The following is a 23,300-nucleotide window of genomic DNA, read 5'->3' as shown; positions in this document are numbered from 1 at the left end:
TAAACTGTTAGCTACAGTTAGACCGGCAGGTCTGGGGTGACAAACGTCATAACACTACAACACCTGAAGAATGTTGTTATAGGCAGTCTGTGTCAATAATATGGTTATAAGACTCACATGAAAGTATAAAAACAAGTTTGATATACGAGATTCATATATGCATTCAGTATTTACATTATTTTGAGCACAAAGTTTATCTTTATCATTCAAGTACGAAAAATACTAACGCACTCCAACTTTGGGAACTTTTCAAACTATTTATAGAAAATATTGGATTTTCTAAAAACCTCGTTCATCGATTTTCTACCAAAAGGACATACTTTTCAATACAAAACACTTATGAACTCACCAACTTAATTGATGACACTTCTTCGAAACCACTTGTATTTCTAAGGGAATCAGTAATACAGGTAACCACCAGCTTTTGAAGAAGGAACGCTAAGGACGTTTATTATTAAACATTTACATCATCATATTGTAATATTCTTTTGGAAATATGTATAATGCAACAATATACGTTTTTATTATATATATATATATGATGGTTGTGTTACTTTCTTTACAATATTCAATTGTTATGGTACTACGTGAAGTCATCCACCCCCGAATGTTTCCGCCATTCTGGTTTGGGGGTGTGACAGCGTGCTTCATCGACACCGGAACAAAAATAAAAGGAACGAATTGTCACTTGCTTGTCTTGGGTTGTAATCAACCACGAGTGGGGTCGTCAACCCGTATCTTATTCATACACGAATTCCTCACTCACACGGGATTAACGGTTACAGGCCAGAGGACTTCCACTAAGATCCTTAATCTTAGTTGATGAATGAGGTAGCTCATGTAGAGTTTGACGGCTTCCTATAGCTCTAACAACAAAAGCATTTTCATGTCCAAAACCCTAAGTCACTAGACTATGCTTTTAAACATTACTCCTAACTTCATAACATTTAGGCAGTATAACAACTATATCTTGAAGTAAAACCAGGTTTTATATTGACTTAAAACCAATAATAACAACATATAACGTTCCTAGTTTTATCTTGAAATAAAACTATCAAAAGCTATACTAAGTTTTATCTTAACATAAAACTAATCAATAACAACATATAACATATCCGGTTTTATCTTGACATAAAACCAATAACAACAACATATAACAAACATGGTTTTATCTTGACATAAAACCAATAATAACAACATACATACTTTTTAACATATGGAACTTTCGAATATGACTTCGAAACTATATCGCACACAACATATATAGAATCTTAAGTATAACTCAAGATCTACATTAGTATACTACTATAACAATAACATACTAACAACTTTATGATAGTATTATAATTTCATATATGAAATAAATATATCCCGGTTATTATAACTATCTACGTTGATACTAATATACTATCATATAGACACAATAATAACATATATATTTATATATATATATATATATATATATATATATATATATATATATATATATATATATATATATATATAATATCTAGCATGCGTTTTCCCCTGAAATATTAGAAAGTGGGGCCGTGAAACTCACCTTAGCAGTGTGATTTTATGTAATCGAAGCAGAAACGGTCAGCGTACAAGGTCATTGGGGCTCGGGATGCAAGAGGGCTTCAGCAAATGAGAGAGGAGAAAGGAGATCACGTGTAAGAATGGCTGGGGTCGATCTTGCTATTTATAGTAAGATTTTTGGCCCTCACGACGTGAAAAACTCATTTTTCACGTCGTGAGTTTGGAACTTATCTCTTCGTAGACTTGCCATCCGTCTTCTCGCTTCTGAAGGTGGCAAAATGAGCCCCCACGACGTGAAAAATGCCTTGTTCACGTCGTGAGTTTGGATATTTTCCCCCTGTTGCCTCGTCACACCTTCTAGATCCGAAATATGGCGGTTTGACTGCTCACGTCGTGAGTTTTTATGCTCACCTCGTGAGTTCAGTCAAATTATGGTTTTCTGACAGTGACATCTTCGGAAGGCCATAACTTTTGCAGACGAACTCCGTTTTTGACGTTCTTTATATCCACGCGTAGGTATTTATGAGTACTACAACCATCTTTTAGATCCCAATAGCTAATTCTAAGTCTATTTTAAATTCCTCTTATTATAGATATTTATAGTGTTCGGGTTATCATAACTTCTTCACGCGATGTTAGATTTAGATGTTCTCTATAACTTTGGAATCGTATAGACGTATACTTTCAGTTGTATCATAAATTTTGTATGAAAGTTCATACTTTAACATTAATTACATAGTAAGTTTATCACATTACTAGTTTAAAAAAATCACATTACATGATTGGCATAATCACATGTGATTGTTATTGACCTAATTTTGACGGGTGTGACAGATGTCTTCCAAGTAGTTAAGCAGCTCACCCATACAGATCAATAATCTTTAATTGATTAAGGTCATTTGCCTTTATGAATTCAAATGAGAACTTATAGATCTCACATGCATAGTCAGCTCAACTGGAATGGCACAGAAAAACAAGAATATGTCAACACGATAGGTTACAAAGCTCAAGTCGTGTGCTAGTGTTTAATAATAGGTTTACTCTTGTTTAGTTCTTGAAACTTTTCAAGATCATTTAGACTCCTACTGACCTCTTGACATATAAGATTCTCTTGTCAAGAAACATTCATTGACAAACAAATATTCAAGAGTTAGTGCAGGTTCTTATCAAGAAAACACTTCACACAATTGGTTTTAGTTGATCTTTGTCTTATCCAAAACATCACATCTTACCAATTTCAAATGTGCAGGAATAAGAAGACAATTTCTAGTCTGCATTTGATGAGTGTGTTATAAACCTTCTTTAAGATGTGTCACTCAAGTCACAATCTTGGAGTTCAACTCTAAGATTTGATTTTGTAACAAAGTATGATTCACATTTTGATTTAATCATTCCAAAAATTTCTGATTCCTTTTCTTAGCCATACTAGTGAACTAAGGTGTCCTTAGAGGATCAATTGTGACACAGTTTCATAATCACTAAGTTAATCATAAAATACGATACTTAAGTACTCTCCCTTCTTTTCAGATTGGAGAAATTTGTATTTTTCTACCTAATTGATTCTTCTTCTTTGTTCTGCTATACATTGAAACTTTTTCAATGACTCAGAATTACACTTAATCTTGTAAGCATAACCATCTTTACTAAACTTCTAGCAAATCATGACGAATATTCTTATCGTTATTCGTGATGGACTTGACCTAGTGCACAACAATGCATACTAGACTCACATACTTATGTGAACAAGGAATTAGTCCTAATTTTCCAAATGTGAAGGTTCTCATTCATCATACAATACTCGTTGCATGATTCCAAGTTTCTGTCCAATTGAAACTTGGATGATAAGAATCTTCCTTATTAGTAAATTTTTGACACTACCACAAATAACATAGCTAAGAAACACATCCATTTTCTTTAATGCTAACAATAGAAACATACACACATCAATTTTCACAAAAGTCATTGCAAGGATTTATATAAATAAGAAAAATCAAAATTTTTATTTATTTATAAAAAACTCAGAAAAAACTTGTCCTTACAACACAATTACAAATGAAAACTATGTTACTAAATATTTCTAAGCAATCTATCCTAACTCTTAAATAGCAGCTCAAAAATCCGATCATCGAACCATGCGATTGATATCCATCTCTTCGTGATCAGACTCAGCATGCTCTTCCTTTAAGCTTTCTTTCTTTTCTTTGATCCTACAAAACATCAAAATGCAATCTTATCACATCATGTATTAAGAATATGAAAATAGGAACTTAATATAGTTGAATAGTGGATTTAACCTGAAGCAAAGTCATACATCTTGACTCTCCTATCCTTGTGATCTTTTAGGTAAATTCGGCAGCTTCGCAACCAATGCCCCTTTTCCTGGCAGTAGAAACAATTGGACTCTTTTGGAAAAGCACATGGGATAATCTCAAATTCAGCCTTTCTCTTTACCATCCGGTCAAACAGATTGACCATGGCCAATCCCTTTCCATAAGAAAGAGAAGAATTTTCTGGACTTCCAATGTTGCCATCGTCAATACCCATGGAAGTTTGGGAGGTTGACCTACCAATCAAATTTGCTTTACTAATGCGCCAAATCATTGCTGATTCAGTAATAATAAGCAAATAGTTAAGATCAATGAGGGTCACGTCGTGGTCCATCATATAGTAATCTTTAATGAACTCACTATATGATTCGAGAAGTGATTGAAGAACCAAGTCAATAGCCAAATTCCTTGAGAAATCGACACCCAACATTCCCAACCTGTCAATATGTCACTTCAGCTCCAAGACGTGAGCACATATAGACTTTCCATCTTCGTGTTTTCTTGCTAACAGGGCTTGAGTGACCTTGAACTTTTCAAGTCCTCGAACACATGGGTCAGGGAGAACTATTGGAGGAGGTGTAGGAAGTGAAGCATGATTTTTGTTTCCATGATCCAATCATGGAATATCATCTTCATGTGGAAAGTTTTTTCCAAAGGATTTTGGAAGACCATAGTTGTTAGATTTTGACATCTACAAAAGGGAGAAATTCAAGTTAGTTGATTTAATCCTTAATATAACACCCAAATGAAATATTAAGGCTAGGACCCAACACAATATTCTACAACTCGGAAGAGGGATGCCGAAATCCAACTGCGTAATCCAGCTGCAGAATATTTGAAGGTAGGTAAATGACGATTTACCAATTTCCACCATGAAAAACGAAAATGAAAATTAGGTTTTAAATGAATTGAAACTCCTAGATCTTTTTGAGATTCATTGAACTTTTCAATGGCATGTTTAATCTCGATTATGCCCTTCAATTTTGTGGCTGGGATACCGAGGATCAAAAACAAGGTGTGAATAACCATGCAAGTTAGCTTATTACTATCGAAGACGTATATCACCTAATCAATGTGCCAGTTAACCACACACGCTCCATTGATCTATGATAATCTACGAGCTACCCGTTGCCATCCTTCATTGGTCCCATATTAGTGTACCGGTTAACCACACACACTCCACTAACGACCAACAAGGTGCAATGTGCAATTTCATGGATTAGCACCAAATTCACAATTATCCTAAAGTAACTAAGATTTGGGAATTATAAAAGTGTTTAGTTACTTCGAATTTCATTATACTCATAATGGAAGGTTGTGTCCTATCCTACCCGTTCGGCTAACGACCATCTACTACTCAAGAGTATGGTGGGTAAGAGTGGATACCCAATGGGGGTCATTTTATAGGCCGCTTTCTTAAACACCCCTTATAGACCAACTTTGTGAATCAACCCTACTAACGGTAAGACTGACATTTACTTGTACATATATAATACTAAACTTTTAATTCTATATAGTATATGGGTGTATTTTATACTTTTAAAATACTAGGTGGTTTAATCTATTAAAAACTTATACTTTTAATTTGATTAACCTTTAAGCCATATTATTATGGATTTATTAATTCTCTCTTTTAATTAAACTGTTAATTAATTTAATAAAATCCGTAAGGGTATAATTCAAACTTTTCAAAACACTAGGGTTTTAGAATTTAATACTTCAAAGTTAATACCTTTTAATTAAATTTTAAATTCCAAAACTTGAGGACAAATTTTTAAACCTTTCAAAATATTAGGGTTTAACTATTTAAATTTCAAACACTAAAACTTTTAAGTTCAGATTTAAACTATAAAATCTAAGGGGTGTAATTTGAAACTTTTCAAACTTGCTAGGTCAAATATTTGAATCATAATAATACTATATTATCCATATTTAACCAAATCCACCAATTTTTATAAGGATATCCATACCAAACTGAAAAAAATCAAATTTTGGCAAAAAAACGAGTTTTGGTAGTTATCTTCATCAAAATTTGGCAAGAAAATCGAAAATCCTGACACCAGAGTCCTGGACTCGTCGTGTCCACTATGGAACTCATCGAGTTCATGCAAATCGTTGAGTCCATACTGATGGGTTTTATACAATCAATCCTATGTGTGCATGCAACCCTAGAGTTGGATCTATGTTATCACTATTAGATATACAACATTATAAACATGTGAAGAACCCTAACAAGCTTCTAGGGATTTCGAAATTCACAAAGAAAGATGAAATACATACCTCTTGTTGTTATATTGTAATAACAACTTAAATATTGAATCTTCTTGTCTTTGAAAGCAAGCGCCACAAGTGTCGCGCCTCTAATGGCTCACAAACAAACCTAGCAACCAAGGATTACTATGGAGAGAGAAAGGAAGTGGAAAATTCGGCTCTAAGCCTCTCTTGGAGTGCCTTAGACGAAATCCAACCCTATAGGGGTTTATATAGGTGATAAGGAAGGTTTAGGATAAGGCAGGTGTATCTTAGATAACCCCAATCCCTTAACTTCCTCCCTAAGGATTCCAAGGCACCCTTAGAGCCCAAGGAAACCCTAGGACACTCTAGATTTCGTTCCCCACCTCTAAGGGAGGTTCTAGAATGCTTCAATGCTCAACTTTTGAACATTGTCACCTTTAGTCCCTGCAGTTTCAATTAATTCCTTTATTCCTAAAATTAATTCCAAATTAATTTATGATTAAATATTAATTAAACAATATGATTTCTAATCAATATATTATATCCATAATACATTAATAAATCATTTATTTTGATTTCAAATTAATTTATTAACCAAATAATAAATTAATAAATCATTCCTCTCTCTCCAACAATTATCCTATTTCATTGCTAGGTTTGAAGGCAACCCAAAAGGACCATGCACAACCGGGTCAAGTAGTTACCAAATATGGTTACGGGCTTAGACACTAATCCAACAGTCTCCCACTTGGATAAGTCTAGTAACCATAACTGCAAGTACAACCCGATTGGCAATCGTAGCTCTCAAAGACGCTGTCGAACTCTGATCTTATCAGTAACCTGTCCTTTAGATAAGGGATCATATATTCCTCCATTCTAGATATCATATAGACGTGAGACATGGATCGAAATTATTCTCTCAGTCTATGTGTTGTTTCCCGATTTCCGATTTATGACGACTGACTAATTGAACAAGTCAAATTAACCCTAGCCTGGCCGAGCATTTACATTTATCATCACTAAATCATCGAGGGGCGCACAAATATCTCTTTTATCCCACTTTGGGTAAAAGGAACGGATAAACTTCGACTCAATGCTTGCTTGCACTCACTCACCAAATCACACACAACAATATGTTTTATAACACCAAGTTATTGGTGCGTTTACATATTATCAATGTGTAACCGATTCGCAAGATACAACTTACACATATCGGTTTCAAGAATACAAGATATTATCATCTCACCAATCGCTCATGATAAAATCCATGAAGCGATTCAAGTGAGCGTGGGTTTAATCCAATGCTCAAAATCATATTCATAAGCGCTCATGAACGTTGCAACAAACCTTTGCTATGTCTAATACACTTTAGACAATCTACAAACCAATTCATGACAGTCTTCATTCATACCTACTTCCAACATATGAACGACTATGGACCATTCGAATAATTTGATTATTCTGAAATAATTAATTATTCAGGAAGTCAAAACATGCAAAGTGAAACACAAGAATAATATTAATCCTATATGGTCCCAAACCTTTGAGTATAAATAAAACACCTTTTATTTATCACCATATCGATTACTCATTATTTGTTGTTTCAGTTAATTAACTTATTACTTGAATTATTACTACAATTGTCCCATGCTCTTAGCATACACACAATGTTTATATATGGTCCTTACTTTGTGAAATATATCAAATGAACACATTTCCAATCATACTCATTTCACAACTCCCAATCCTTGAACTTGGTAAGAATACCAAATTTTTTCCACTTATATAACATGTTAGATTCTAACATTTGAAGGAATGATACTTTCGTAATGTCACTGCACCAAAGTCACAAAGACTATCGCCAATGAAATTACAAAGTCCTCTATTGGAGCATCTTGCAAGACAATTCTATAGATACGAATTCTCATATTCAAGGTAGATTCCTTTGAATATCCTTCTCCATAAAAGTTTCTAATCTAAACATATAGATTCTTAAAGTCCAACTCTCAATATGGAAACATTTCCACATTTTCCATATGACAACTCATTATCAAATCTTGTAATAATAATGTCAGTATGGTCCATCCACTACTATACTTCCAACTATTCACAAGCAACCGATCCTTGGCGAATCTTAGATTGTCCTTTGATAGTCGCTTAATAAACTTAGTCATGTCCGGTTCTAGTCCTTTTTCCCTCTTAATGCTCTAGGTATTTGGAAAATTTTGGAACGGTCAATTATTACAGCATATGCGATCGATCCTATACCCGAAGCGTATGGAACACAAAGCATAATGTCTTACATAAAGACGTGATACTTTATTAGTCTTTTGCCATAATATTTCTATTTTCCATGTTCTCAAAACTCGAATTAAGAAAAGGGATGTCGTAATCATAATCGAATTTTGAGAATGAAATTCATATGTTTGAATAAAATTGATTAAAATTTCTCGATCTAAGCTCTTAGATTTCAAAACGAAGTACAATATTCTCTCCCTTATTTATAGCAAAACAACTTTTCAACCCTTGCAACTTTGCAAATTAAAACACTTGTTTTCAATAATTAATATTGCTAACTTGCAACTTACCATAATTATCATGCTCCCACTAACATGATGATTATATTCATACCAGCACAACACTTATGCTCCCACTAGCTTTGACATGTGTTCAAAAAACAGTTGAACTTCTAGAAAACAATGCTTATTGAGTTTCTTAAGTTCATATTTCTAATACTAAGACCCTTCGATAAGACTTTATCTAAGTTTCTCAACCTCATACACCTTTTCTTAGATAACTCATGTGTGTGTCTAAACGATTATAGAACTTATAGCAATAAGTCTAAAATGTTTAGACCCATTTTCCATTTTCCACAATTCGAACTATGAAGAGGGATGCCGTAATCATAGTTGAATTTGAGAAACCCAAATTACATAATGCTATCTTCAAAATCTCTCTTAGTGAAAGCGTTTCCTCACAATCATTTTCATGTAGGAGAGAAACCTTATGACACTTAGATTTTATTGTGTATGTGCCCTAATCCATGTGAATTTTTTATAACCATAATCACAAGATAATGTTAGTGACAAATCCAAACTATTATGGACAGAACATGTTCATTCTTAATTTCTTGCCATCAAAGGTCTCACCATTGCTTCCAAGTTATTTAGCAGCCCACCACTTCATTTCAATCTACTTTCCAGAGAACAAGGTGCCTTGCCCTTATGCGTGAGGACTCATAGAACTCACATCCATAGTTGACCAAACTGGAATGGCACAGAAACAAAAATATGTCAACACGATAGGTTAGAAACCTCAAGTTGTGTGCTAGTGTTTAATAATAGGTTTACTCTTGATTAGTTCTTGAACCTATTCAAGATCATTTAGACTCCCACTGACCTCTTGACATATAAGATTCTCTTGTCAAGAAACATTCCTTGACAAAACAAATATTCAAGAGTTAGTGTGTGTCTTTATCAAGACAAAACCTACATACAATTTGGTACTAGTTGGTCTTTGTCTTATTCTAGACATTACAACTCACCAAAATGTGAAAAAAATAAGAACATTCCTACTTAAGATTTTATCACTCAAGTCACAATCTTGGAGTTTAACTCTAAGACTTGATCTTGGAACGAAGTACGATTCATCTTATTGACTTAACCCATTTTGACAATTCCTAACTCCTCTTCTCAGCCATACTTAGTGCACTAAGGTGTCCTTAGAGGATGAATTATAATATGGTTCTTAAGATGATCATAAAACATGATACAAAAGTACTCTCCCTTCTTCTTAGATTGGAGAAACTTTTATCTTTCTTCCTAATTGATTCTTCTTATTCGTTCTGCCATTCATTGAAACCTTTCAATGATTCAGAATTACACTTAATCTTGTAAGTATAATCATGTTTACTAGACTTTTAGTAAATCATGACGAATAATCTTGTTGTTCTTTATGGTTGACTTGACTTGTGCACAACGTTGTGAACTCGATCTCCTAGTCCTTCACTTGACTCTTTGACTCTTCACATGATTCAAATCATATGATTCCATGCTTCTGTCCAATTGAAACTTGGGCGATGGGAATCTTTCCTTACTTAGAAAATTATGACACATAAATAACATAACTAAAAATCACATCCACTTAATATTGCTTATAATAGAAACACATAGACATCAATTCTCACAATTGCCATTGCAAGGAAATATAAATAAGACAAAATCAAAATTTATTTTATTGAGGAAAAAATATATCATTACAACGCAAATGAAAACTATGTTATTACGTATAACTAAACAATCTATCATAACTCTAAGCAGCAACTTAAAATCTAATCATCAAATCCATGCGATCGTAATCCATTTCTTTGCGATCAGACTCATCTTGCTCCTTTCATTAAGCTTCATTTCTTTTCTTCGATCCTTTAAAACACCAAATGTAGTCTTATCACATCATGTTATTAAGAATCTCTAAATAGGAACTTAATGGAGTTAGATAGTGGATTTTACCTAAAGCAGAGTCATACATCTTGACTCTCCCATATCTTAGATCTTTTAGGTAGTGAGGGCAGGTTCGTAACCAATGCCCCTTCTTTAGGCAGTATAAACACATGGATTCTTCTGGAATGGTACACAGGACTATTTCAGACTCAACCTTTCTCTTGCGTAGAGAAAACTTTTCTGGATTTCCAATGTTGCCATTTCCCATAGAAGGTTAGGATATTGATTTATCAGACAAAATTTGCTCGACCAGTGCGCAAAATCATTTCTGATTCAGCAGCAATAAGCAAATGAATCAAATCAATAAGGGTCATGTCTTGGTTCACCATATAGTACTCTCCAAATAACTACCATATGATTCGGGAAGTCACTGAAAAACCAAGTCAACAGCCAACTTCCTTGAGACATCGACACCTAGCAATCTTGTCAATGTGTGACTTCATCTTTAAGACGTATGTACACACATCCTCTCCATCTTTGTGTCTTATTGCCAATAGGGATTGAATGACCTTGATGTTTTCAAGTTTTCAAACACGTGGGTCAGGGAGAATTATTGGAGGAGGTGGAGAAATGAAGCATGATTTCCATTTCCACAATCCAATCATGGAACATCATCTTTATGTGGAAAACCTTCTCCAACGGATTTAGGAAGACCATAGTTGTTAGACTTTGACATCTATGAAATGGGAGAAAATTCAAGTTTAGTTGATTGAGTCCTTAATAAAACACCCAAATGAGATATTAAGGCTAGGATCCAACACAACACCCTACAAATTGGAAGAGGGATGCCGTAATCCAACTTGCAGAACATTTGAAGGTAAGTGAATGAGGATTCACTAATTTCCACCATGAAAAACGAAAAAGGAATTTAAGTTTTAAATGTATTGAAAACTCTTAGTTCTTTTGAGATTCATTGAACTTTTCAATGGCATGTTTAAATCTCGATATGCCCCTCGGTTTTGTGACTGGGATGCCGAGGATCACAAAACAGGGTGTGAATAACCATGCAAATATACATGGTGCCCCCAATGTTACAGTCACATATTCGATGTCCCGGTTAACCACACACACTCCATCGAACTATGACAACCATCGAGTCACCCTTTGCCACCTTTGCAAAGAACCCAATTAGTGTGCCGGTTAACGACACACGCTCCACTAAAGTCTTAGCAAGGGTACAAAGTGTAATTTCATGGAATTGCATCAATTCACTTTTGCCTAAAGTAACTAAAATTGGGAATTTTATAAAACATTTAGCTACTTTATTTATTTATTTACTTTTACTTTTTTTCATTATACTATTAATGAGGAGAGGGTTTGCCCTATCCTAACCGTTCGGCTAACGACCCTCCACCAATCAAGGAAGCGGTGAGTGAGAGTGGACACCCATTAAACGGCCATTTTATAGGCCATAACCTTATACCCCCCTTATAGATCGGCTTTATTAATGAGGCCTACTAAAGGTAAGACTAGCAGTTTAAGTTATACATATATATAATATTAGACTTTTAATGTTATACACAGTATAAGGGTGTATTTTACTCTTTTAGAATACTAGGTGGTTTAATTTTATAAATTGCACTTTTAATTTAATTCAATGTAAACCATAGCATTATGGATTTATTAACTCTCTCTTAATTATACACTTAATCAATTTAATAAAACCAAAAGGGTGAAATTTGAACTTCTAAAAACTAGGGTTTTAGCATTTACCATTTTAAGATTAAACTTTTAATCAAAATTTAAATTCCAAAACTTGAGGGCAAGTTTTGAAACTTTTCAAAACATAAGCAAGAACATTCTAGATCAAATTACAAATAATAATAATTTACCAATTAATTAGTACTTATCTAAATATGACCTAATTCAATTTCTTGCAAGATAATCTATCAAATAATTCAAATAAATGAAGTTTCTCACATAAGGCAATGATTATCTAATTAATTTGACAATTATCTTCTATTTTGGTAAGGATATCTTTTAAATTAAACAATTAATTTAACCTAATCCCTTAAATCCCCTAAAACTCGAAATTATGGGATGGGATAATTTAAAATCTTTAATTACCAAACTTAAACACTTAAAAGATAATTATAAGATATGGCATTTATCTAAATCCCTAAAAAATAGGATCTTATCTTGGGGAAGGAGGCAAAGTTCGAAATTCAAGGGTTGGATAACCCTAGAATTCGAAAACTCGGAGGCTAAGGAAAGGTTTTGGGAAACGCTAACCAATTTCGAAATCTTGGAGGCTAAGGAAAGGGTTTGGGAAACCCTAACTAAATTTCGTAAATCAGGGTTCAAGAACCCTAATTTCGAAAATTCATGCCTCCTAGGGTTTATTGGCCATAAAACCTAATTTTTCAAGTTCATACATTTGTATAATGCTAATTGAAAACAAAAACCAATGGCTCTGATACCATTGATGGGTTTTATACAAACAATCCTATATGTGCATGCAACCCTAGAGTTGGATCTATGTTATCACTATTAGACATAAAAAATTATGAACATGTGAAGAACCCTAACATGCTTCTAGGGATTTCGAAATTCACAAAGAAAGATGAAATACATACCTCTTGTTGTTATATTGTAATAACAACTTAAATCTTGAATCTTCTTGTCTTTGAAAGGAAGCGCCACAAGTGTCGCACCTCTAATGGCTCACAAACAAACCTAGCAACCAAGGATTACTATGGAGAGAGAAAGGAAGTGGAAAATTCGGCTCTAAGCCTCTCTTGGAGTGCCTTAGACGAAATCCAACCCTATAGAGGTTTTTATAGGTGATAAGGAAGGTTTAGGATAAGGCAGGTATATCTTAGATAACCCTAATCCCTTAACTTCCTCCCTAAGGCTTCCAAGGCACCCTTAGACCCCAAGGAAACCCTAGGACACTCTAGATTTCGTTCCCCACCTCTAAGGGAGGTTCTAGAATGCTTCAATGCTCAACTTTTGAACATTGTCACCTTTAGTCCCTACAGTTTCAATTAATTCCTTTAATCCTAAAATTAATTCCAAATTAATTTCTGATTAAATATTAATTAAACAATATGATTTCTAATCAATATATTATATCCATAATACATTAATAAATTATTTATTTTGATTTCAAATTAATTTATTACCCAAATAATAAATTAATAAATCATTCCTTTCTCTCCAACAATTATCCTATTTCATTGCCAGGTTTGAAGGCAAACCAAAAGGACCATGCACAACCGGGTCAAGTAGTTACCAAATATGGTTACGAGCTTAGACACTAATCCAACACATACATGAACTCGGCGAGTTAGCTAGTCAGAGAACAAAAATTTCAGTTTTTTGATCTTTGGCAGGTCACTTTAGCATCTATTCAATAGAAAAACGACCTAGGCTCTAATACCACTGTTGGGTTTTGAGCATAGCATCGTTCCTATGGTCTACATGCAACCGTAATTTATTTGATCTAGGTTTTTCTAGCTTGAACATACAACATTGAATACCAAAGCAATAACTCTATGACTAACACACATATATTGAAATTAACATATGATTAGGGTTAGAATCTTTACCTCTCTTGTTATGTAGCAATAACAAGTTTAATCCTTCTTGATCTTGACATCTGAAATTCTAGTACCCCAAGTGTTGCACCTCTAATGGATTCATAAACAATCAATGCAAGAAGATGACTTACGAGAGGGGAAGAATTCAGCTAGGGCTTCCTAGAAACTCATAGGGGCGAATTCTACTAGAAAAGGGTCTATATATAGTTGTGTAGGTTGCTAGGGTTTTCAGGTGGAAACCCTAATACCTAAATTAGGCAACAAGCAGCCCATAAACTCCTTCCTTAAATCCCATGGACGAAATCTTATGGGATTCCCCATAAATTTCTTCCACTCCACTATATGGAGTCCATCAGCCTAATTATGCAACTATCAATGATTTGCGTAACAGTCCCCTAATTATTTAATCAGTCTCTTTAATCACCAAATTAAATCCAAATTAAGTTCTGATCAATACTAATTAAATAATATGATTTCCAAATAATATATTAATCTTGAAATATATAAATAAAACCATTTTGAGTATGAATTTATTATTCATATAATAAATTCTACTTTCTCTTTCTCTTGTCATCCTATCAAGTTGCATGAGTGAAGACAACCCAAAAGGACCATGCTCATAATCAAATCAAGTACATACCAAAAATAGTTATGGGCTTAGACAACTAATCAAACAATTTCAACATTCATCTTTCGATATCAATGATATGCCATGTTATCAAACTCTTCATATGTGAACAAATGGGTTCATACTTGACAGGCTGTCTTGAAACAACGTTAAAAATTGAATTCCAATAAAAACGATTCATCAATGGAAGATAATCCAATGTAAAATCATCTACTTCATGCGTGTTACTACGAACAACTTTGAAATGAATTTTTATAAAATCATCAACCTTTTATGACTTCCCGACTTTCAAACCAACAATCTTCTTTATGTTCCAAGATTCATATTGCGGTTTTGAATGATTCACATAAAAATTGAACAAGTTTATGTTGATTGTTGTGTTTCCTATAGGTAGCTTCTGAATGCTTTCAAAGCAACGAAATTGGAAGGCTTTCACGATGAGGGGTAAGTCCATTTGACAATCAACATCATTTTCAAAAGAGAATGAGGTTTAAGGTTCTAACCAATAAAGCTTTGGATTGTTGAGAGCTTCTTCTTCAATTCTTTCAAGTGACCAAGGAAGAAATAAAGCTTTCTTGTTCGCAAGAATTGCTTCAACATTCTTCTTTTCAGCATCCTGAACATTACGATTTGCATTTAAAGCATTAAGCACGTCAAGAAATGCGTCACATTTCACTTGTTCAACTTGTTGTTCCTTAGTCAATGGTTGATTTAATTCATCTTATTATTTAGAAACAGTTTCACCTTTCCTTTTCCTAAAACAAAAGCTTCATTACTCTTTTGGCCAATTTTCTTTTCTCTTAAATTATTCAGTTTTTCTTCCAAAGACCTCTTCTCCAAATGGATTTTCTCAATGTTCTTTTCCATTGGACCAGTTTGATAAGGATTGTTTATGTTGACTTCTAGAAACACCCCCTATTCTCTCCCTTGTTGCAAAGTAGTCTTGCTACTCGTAACATCATTCAACTTTTCAAGAATAGGATTGAGATTTGCATTCATGAGATCCAAAATGTAATATGCATAAGGAGCATCTTTTGTTTCAAAAATCTTAACCAACTGTTAATTTATTTGAAAATTTTTCCCTTTTACCAATAGTAGCTCTTTGTTTTCTTTGCCAAGATCAAGAGTAGTAGACTTTAAGTGTTCCTTAAGGACTACGATCTTCATGGTTGAATCAACTAGAGCATCCATTATTATGTTTTCATGAGCCAGAATTTTCTGTAAAGTAATAATGGAGTTGTCTATAGATATGTGATCATCAACATTATCTTTTTGTAACCGAAAGCGAAGTTCAGACAAGGCTTCTTTTTCATTCTACAACGAGGTCCAAAAACTGAGAATCACCTTATTCATATCGGAAAAGTTTGTATCAAAAGATGTCTAAAATGAATTCATGAAATCCTCTTGCTTTGTTTCAATAGAGTTGTGAAATAGCATCCATGATTAGATTAGAAGAATCTTCAAAAAGCTTCTTGTGTCGTGGAAGATTATCAACAGTATCTTGAACCAACTTCTGAATTGCTTCTTGATTAGTAGAGATTAACTCTTCATACTTCATATTCAAGAAAGTAGAAGACTGAGAATGAATTTCATCTGACTTCTTGTTCAACTTGTGAAAATCACCTTTAGTTATTGGAACATCATCATCATCATCATCACTTTCCATATGAAATGAAAATCTAATTGCAAAAAACTCATCATTTGACTCAAAATCATCTTTCATGATAATTTCTTCTTCAAAATCATTAGTGACACGTGGAGTGCAAGTGAATTTTGGTGCAGACACATGTAGTTGACACAAATTCACACCAACATTGACATTTGGCCCCACATCAGATGTGTTACCAGGGATGCCTGAGGTTCTACTCTCCTCTCGTTGGGATTCAAAAGTAGAAACCTTTGGTGGAGGTTATGTCTAAGTTGTGGTTTGAGATACAAAAGTAATAGTTGCCTCACTCAAAAAAAGAATCTCAAATGGTTTTGTTGAAAACTGAGAAACAATAGCAAAAACTGTAATTGTTGGAATTGGAATGGATTGAGAAGTAGCATAGACAATTGGTGGAGTATGAGGTGTTTGAGAAAGACTGAGAAAAGGATCATCAACAACCTGTTTATAAATTTCTACTTCAGATTCCATATGCTAAGAGACAAGAGGAGTTTGAATTGGCTCCAAAATAGTTGATTTCAGCCCACTGTTCGCAAAATCTTCTTCATTGTTGATATCAGATTCATTTTCATTACGATCAAGGTTTTCAGTATGCTAACTTGATTCTCTTCAATAACAAGTTGAGTAAGTCTTCATTTCTTTCTCTTTTCAGATTTCTTAGAAACATCGATTTCCCTTTTCGCTTAGAACCTTTTGCTTTTTTCTTTGGAATTTATTCTTCATGAATTGAATCAGATCCAACATCTCCAATAGAAACAATAGTCTACAAATATTCAACATTGATAGGATGATCAACTGGAACCCTAGATAACATGGCTTAAGAAATTAAACCTACTATCCAGAAGTTATTTGCATCAGAAGTAATAAACGTCAAAGTCTGTATCCTGGGAATATCAACAATAACAACATCTCACATCTCTGGAATATGTTAGTGGAGCATAGCATTCCACACCACAATGGACCAAAAACAGGCACATGCTATTTTAGTGTTCTTTGTTTTTGAAGCAAGACTTTGAACAAATTGATCCCATAAGATAGATCCAAAATCGATCTTTTCTCCTAAATAGATTCCATATAACAAAGTGTGAAATAATCGAATTGCATTATCAAACCCAATTGATCTCTACAAATAGCATTTGAACAATATCATAAACAATGCATTCCAAGTAGGAGGAAGTGCAGACTTCTTAAAGCGAGAAAGAGCTGATAAATCGGAGTTGTACCCATTTGTTGATATATTTGAATAATGGTTAATGCAAAAAATTATGTCTGGAGCAATCAAATTGTCAGCAGTTGAAAGCCTTATCAACTTGTAGAAGTTAGACATAGAAATGGATGTCTACACGCCTTGAATTTCAAAATTCATAACCTCCATCGGCTTAATGTAACTAGAAGTGGAAAATGTTAATGATAGCTGAAAATTCAGAACATCCTCAACCATAACTAGAGCTTTCTTTAGTATAGAATGATCTAAGAAAAAAAATCAGAGGTTGAACTAGTTGTGTTGAGTATTGAAAATAATGAAACTGATGTTAGCATTTGTGAAGGCATTTGAGAAGGCTATTCTTGAAGACTTTACTTGAAGTATCACTTGCTTAGTGGTTTCTTAGTTAATTTTGACATGTGATGTATTTGACCACTATATATATAGCCTTAGCTTAGGTTGTTAGGTAAGCTTCCTACAGACTCCCTTTATATATCAATATTAGTTAGGTTGAGAAAACCAAAGTCTATTTGTATGTTCCATTTCTCATAAATAATATACAAGAGATTTGACTAGATTTCTTGCAATTTTGTGTGATTGATTCATGATTCTTAAACTAATTCCACACATGTCATTTCGTTTTAGACATCACAAGTTGAGAATACTTCGATGGATCAAGAACAACCACCATATTCTGATTTAACTTGATATTCAACAGTGTAGATGAAGAAGATTGGTCCATGAAAGAGATACGATAACAAGAAGCCATGAGATTTGAGCAGAAAATCGTCTGTCAAAGGTTACTGTTTAGGGTTTTTGATCGTAGAATGAAAGATGATGAACAGTTAGGTAAGCTTCCTAATATGCCTTTTCGTTTTGCAGGATTTTCGCAATCACTGGTCCACCCTTCAATTTTTGAAAATTGAAATAGTATCCATTGGAATTACGACCAGTATTCTCTTTCACAAGCGGAATGAGATTTTCACCACGAAATAGAAACTAGAGTTTGGAGAAATCATAGATTTCAATGCAAATGTTTACCAAATGAAAAGATAGAGCCATATTTTTTTTGGCTAAGTAGTGATATCAAAGAATCTTTGATATAAAAGCAGTTAGATCATGCGTATAGATTCTCTTCCTTTAAAAGTACAGATAGACTAAGAAGTTCCTGTGTGGTTTCCCATTAACTTACGATCTTGTACTTGTTAAGAAGTTACGAAATGCATCGTTTCATATGTGTCATGGGCAGGCTCATTTTTGGTCATAGAAGCAACTTAACATATGTGACAACATACGAAAGGAAAAACTCGATTGACTAATGTAGACAAGATCAAATTCAGCAAAAGTATGTTGGTGATTGGAAAGTAATATCGAGATAGGAAAAATTTTCATACAGACATCTCATAATTTGAAAAAATAAAGTTGGATATTATTGGGAAGAAATTAATCTGGATTCAATTAATCTCATGAAGATCTCGCAAACGAAAATTGAGAGATTTTGAACATTAAAAGATATGGCATTGCTAAATATAAGAATTTCAACCGTTAATTCCTTTGTTTAATGTTAGAACAAAAAATGTTCACCGTCAATTCATTTTACGAAATGTTTGTTGGGTTTCCCCAAGATCATGGTAATAATGACCAAGAGATCATAAACACAGAATATTTGCACACCTACATCCTAGGTCTTTTAGATTAGAGATGTCTCGAGATATGCATCATAGTGTGTACATTGTGTAAGAAATATAAGCTTAGAAAAGAAGAACGAGATTTTCACATTGTCAAGTTAACAATGAAAATGATCAGAAAAAAATTATTGAGAAAGCTAAATCTGAGTTGGAATAAACTCGAAAGATCAAGGTTGAAAAATCAAGGGTTAATAAAAAAATATTGTTGAAAAATCCATCAATTCGTTAAGGTTTAGATAGGAAACCTATCTTTGGATTTGTATATACCTAAAACATCATTGGTTTCCAAGATTGGTTAAAAGAAATATAGTACCTGTCACACCCCCAAAACCAGAACGGCGGAATCGTTCGAGGGCGGATGACTTTATGTAGTATCGAAACAGTTGAATACATAGTAAAGAAAGTAACACAACCATCATATATATAATTTAAAAGTTTTCATTGTAGTAAGTACTTGTTTCAAAAGAAATTACAATATGATGTCAAAATGAAATTAAGCTAACACCGCAGCATCCCTTCTTCAAAAGCAGTAGTTTACCTGTATTACTGAATCCTTGAGAAATACAAGTAGTTTTGAAAGAGCAGGTCAGCATTTAAGCTAGTGAGTTCATAAGTATTTAGTGACAATGTTGGTATGAAATAGAATGAAAATGGTTCGTATGTGTTTAAATGTTCCTAGAAAATCCCATATTTTCTACTATAGTAAATGGTAGTTCAATTGTTCCAAAACTGTAACGCAATAGTGCTTTTCATGCCTAAAATAGTAGGTTTATGTATAAATCGCTAAGGCAATTGAAAAACCCCATAAATCAATGTGTTTTTAATACCCCATGTGAGCCTTAGAACCATACCATTTGACCAGGATGCCTACAACCACGTTCTTGAGGCGTTGGAAAGTTATGACGTTTGTCACCCCAGGCCTGCCGGCCTAGCTGTAGCTAATAGCTTAGGTGCAGGATTGTCAATCACGTATAGTATAAAACAGATTTACGTATGAAAATGTCCATTTGTTCTTATGTATGAAAATATCTCTTTGATATAGTGTTTCTAGTATGTAAATATTCATGATTTTCTCGTAAAATATACCTATTATAGTTTTTCAAAGTGTGTGTTTCGTTCGTATGGTAAATCCTAGTGTAATGCTCACTTGTTATGTAAGGTGTAACATTTAAAGTGACATAAATGATCACATATATCCGGCGTAAAAATTTATCATTTCTCCACAAATAAATACATGGAATCGCAAGTCACACTCTCCCTCCAGGAGATTCTGGTTACAGGGGCGGTCCTCCACTCGCGTATCTATGGAGTGTTTCCGAGGACGTGTCTCCAATTTTTAAGAATAACAAATTTACAAGTAATAATGCGAAAAATACTTTTACAAAAGGTGGTCCTCCACTCGCGTATCTCTGTGGAGTGTTACCGAGGACAAATCAAAAGTACTAAGCTAATGCTTTTAATAGAAAAGATGTGGAAAAATCATTTGTGAAATATAAAATATAACATTTTATAACGGGATTCACAAACAGTGTGAAAACTAACTCTACAAGTTAAACAGTCGGTTAATACGGTTTATAGTGTTAAAAGCATACGGAATATGAAATATATCAAATGAAATAATAAGTTTAAGTACAAGATTTCCATGTATTTTTGCTTGTATTCCCCCCTGAAAACATTGAAAACACGGAAAAAGGTATAGGGGTATGAACTTACCAGACGAGAAATGTGTCGGCTAGGATGCTAAGTGTCAGTTCGGGGCTTGACAACATGTGAGGTTCCTATGTAATATGAAGAGATACATAAATTTTATCTAATTAGACTTTGAAATACTATTTAATTAAGAATATACACTCTGAGGCGCGAAAACACTTTATATCAAGTGTTTAGAATGATCTGGGTTGCATCTAAGGGTGTGTAGGGCCTAGATAAGGAGTTTACTCTTCAAGAGTAAGCCCTTAGGGGAGTTTACGGTCCAATGACCATATCTCCATGAGTTTACATCCGTAAACTCATGGGTGGTGTGTTCTTGGATGCTAAATGGTCTTACAATGCATAAGGGGAGGTTTTAGGGTTGGTTCCATGGCTTAGGAAGTGATTGGGACTTGAAATGAACTTGGAAAGGAGTTTACGGTTTATGAAGATGTTCTTGATGAGTTTAATACCTTAAACACATGATTTTAGGACCATAAACTCATGTTTGTCCATGAATCATGTGTTTTGGTGGTTGTAGGTTAAACATACAAAGTTCTAGGTCCAATTCCAAGCCATACAAGGTGTTAAGGGCACTTTAACACCCTTTGGAGGTGTTTATGGTCTAAGAAGGGGTGTTTACGGTTTTGGGAGACCTTCCCAAACCGTAAAATCAAGTGTGACTCATTTGTGTATGTTTTGGTGCATCTCTTGAAGGAATATAAGGTTCTATGCACTCATGGAAGCTTTTGGAGGTGTTTAAGGGGCAATTTAACACCTTAAAAGGTGTTTATGGTCTATGAATGAGGTTTTACGGTCCAAGCATGTTCTTGGGTCGTAAACTCATGTTTACTCCTCAAATGGTAAGATTTTGGTGCTCTAAATGCATTCATGAAAGCCCTTAATCCATATCTAAGCACTAGAAGGGACTTGGAAGGGTTTTGGGGCTTCAAAACCCCATCTAAGGGAGTTCACGGTTTTGGGAGGTGTTACCAAACTGTAAACACTTGTTATAGAGTGTTTTGGGTGATTTAAACATAGATTTGCATGCCTAACAAGTTAAACAACAAGGTAGGGTAGATTACTTACAATTTTGGAAGCTTGAAGAGGCGTTTTTGGATCAAACTCGAGTTTTAGAGAGAGAGAGAGAAAGAGAGAGAGTAGAGAGAGAAAGTTATGAGGTGGTGCTGAAAAGATAAAGTGAAATTCACTCATCCTTTATATAAGGCTTGAGTTTGTGGCCCGGTGGAAATCTACACGATACTGTCGTTAAACGAGGCTTATGGTCGTACCCGATTAATTGTCGTAACCCGACGTGGTCGAAACTTAAAATTTTTCCAAATAAACATTTGGGATGTTTTCACGTGTTTCTAATGGGTTTGGATACTCACGATGTCATATTAGAAAGTCCCTCTTTAATTAATTTAAATCGATAGTTAACGGAAAAATTAAAATACGAACGGTTTTACTAACGGAAATGGAATATCGTGACGGAATAAATTTCAGGTTGTCACATTATCCCCCCGTCAGAGGGAATTTCGTCCCGAAATTTAAAATTTAAGATACAAGTCATGGATTTGGAAAGAGATGCGGATATTTATGTTTCATCGAGTCTTCGCGCTCCCAAGTGAACTCGGGTCCTCGCATGGCATTCCAGCGAACCTTCACTTATCGGGATACGACTTTGTTTTGTAAGTTTAATCTCTCGATCTATGATTTCGATTGGTTCTTCCATGAAGTTCAGAATTTCGTTGATCTCGCTCTTGTCAAGAGGGATTATTAGGGTTTCGTCGGATAGACACTTTTAAGATTATAGACGTGGAAGACAGGATGGATGTCGCTAAATTCTGGAGATAGTCGGAGTTATAGACTACAGGACCGATCCTAGCGAGGATCTCGAAGGTCCTATGTACCTCGAGTTAAGTTTTCCATGCTTTCTAAAGAATATCATGCCTTTTCCAGGGCGAGAACTTCAACAGGACACGATCTCCAACCTGGAATTCTAAGGGTTTTCATCATTTATCGGCGTAACTCTTCTGTTTGTTTTGTGAAGCTTTTAGTCGTTCTCGGATTTGGATGATCTTCTCGGTGGTTTCACGGATGATTTCAGGACCAGTGAGAGCGCTCTCGGGGACTCGACTCTTGGATAGCTGCGTGTCCCCTACCTCAGCCCAACATAGAGGGGATCTGCACTTACGACCGTAGAGGGCTTCGAACGGGCTAGCCTTGATACTGGTGTGGTAGCTGTTGTTATACGAGAACTCGATCAAGGGTAAATGGATT

Source organism: Lactuca sativa, chromosome 7 (assembly GCF_002870075.4).
Source record: "Lactuca sativa cultivar Salinas chromosome 7, Lsat_Salinas_v11, whole genome shotgun sequence".
Classification (NCBI taxonomy): Eukaryota; Viridiplantae; Streptophyta; class Magnoliopsida; order Asterales; family Asteraceae; genus Lactuca; species Lactuca sativa.
The sequence above is the reverse complement of the archived record's forward strand: the minus strand, read 5'-3'. Positions refer to the sequence as shown.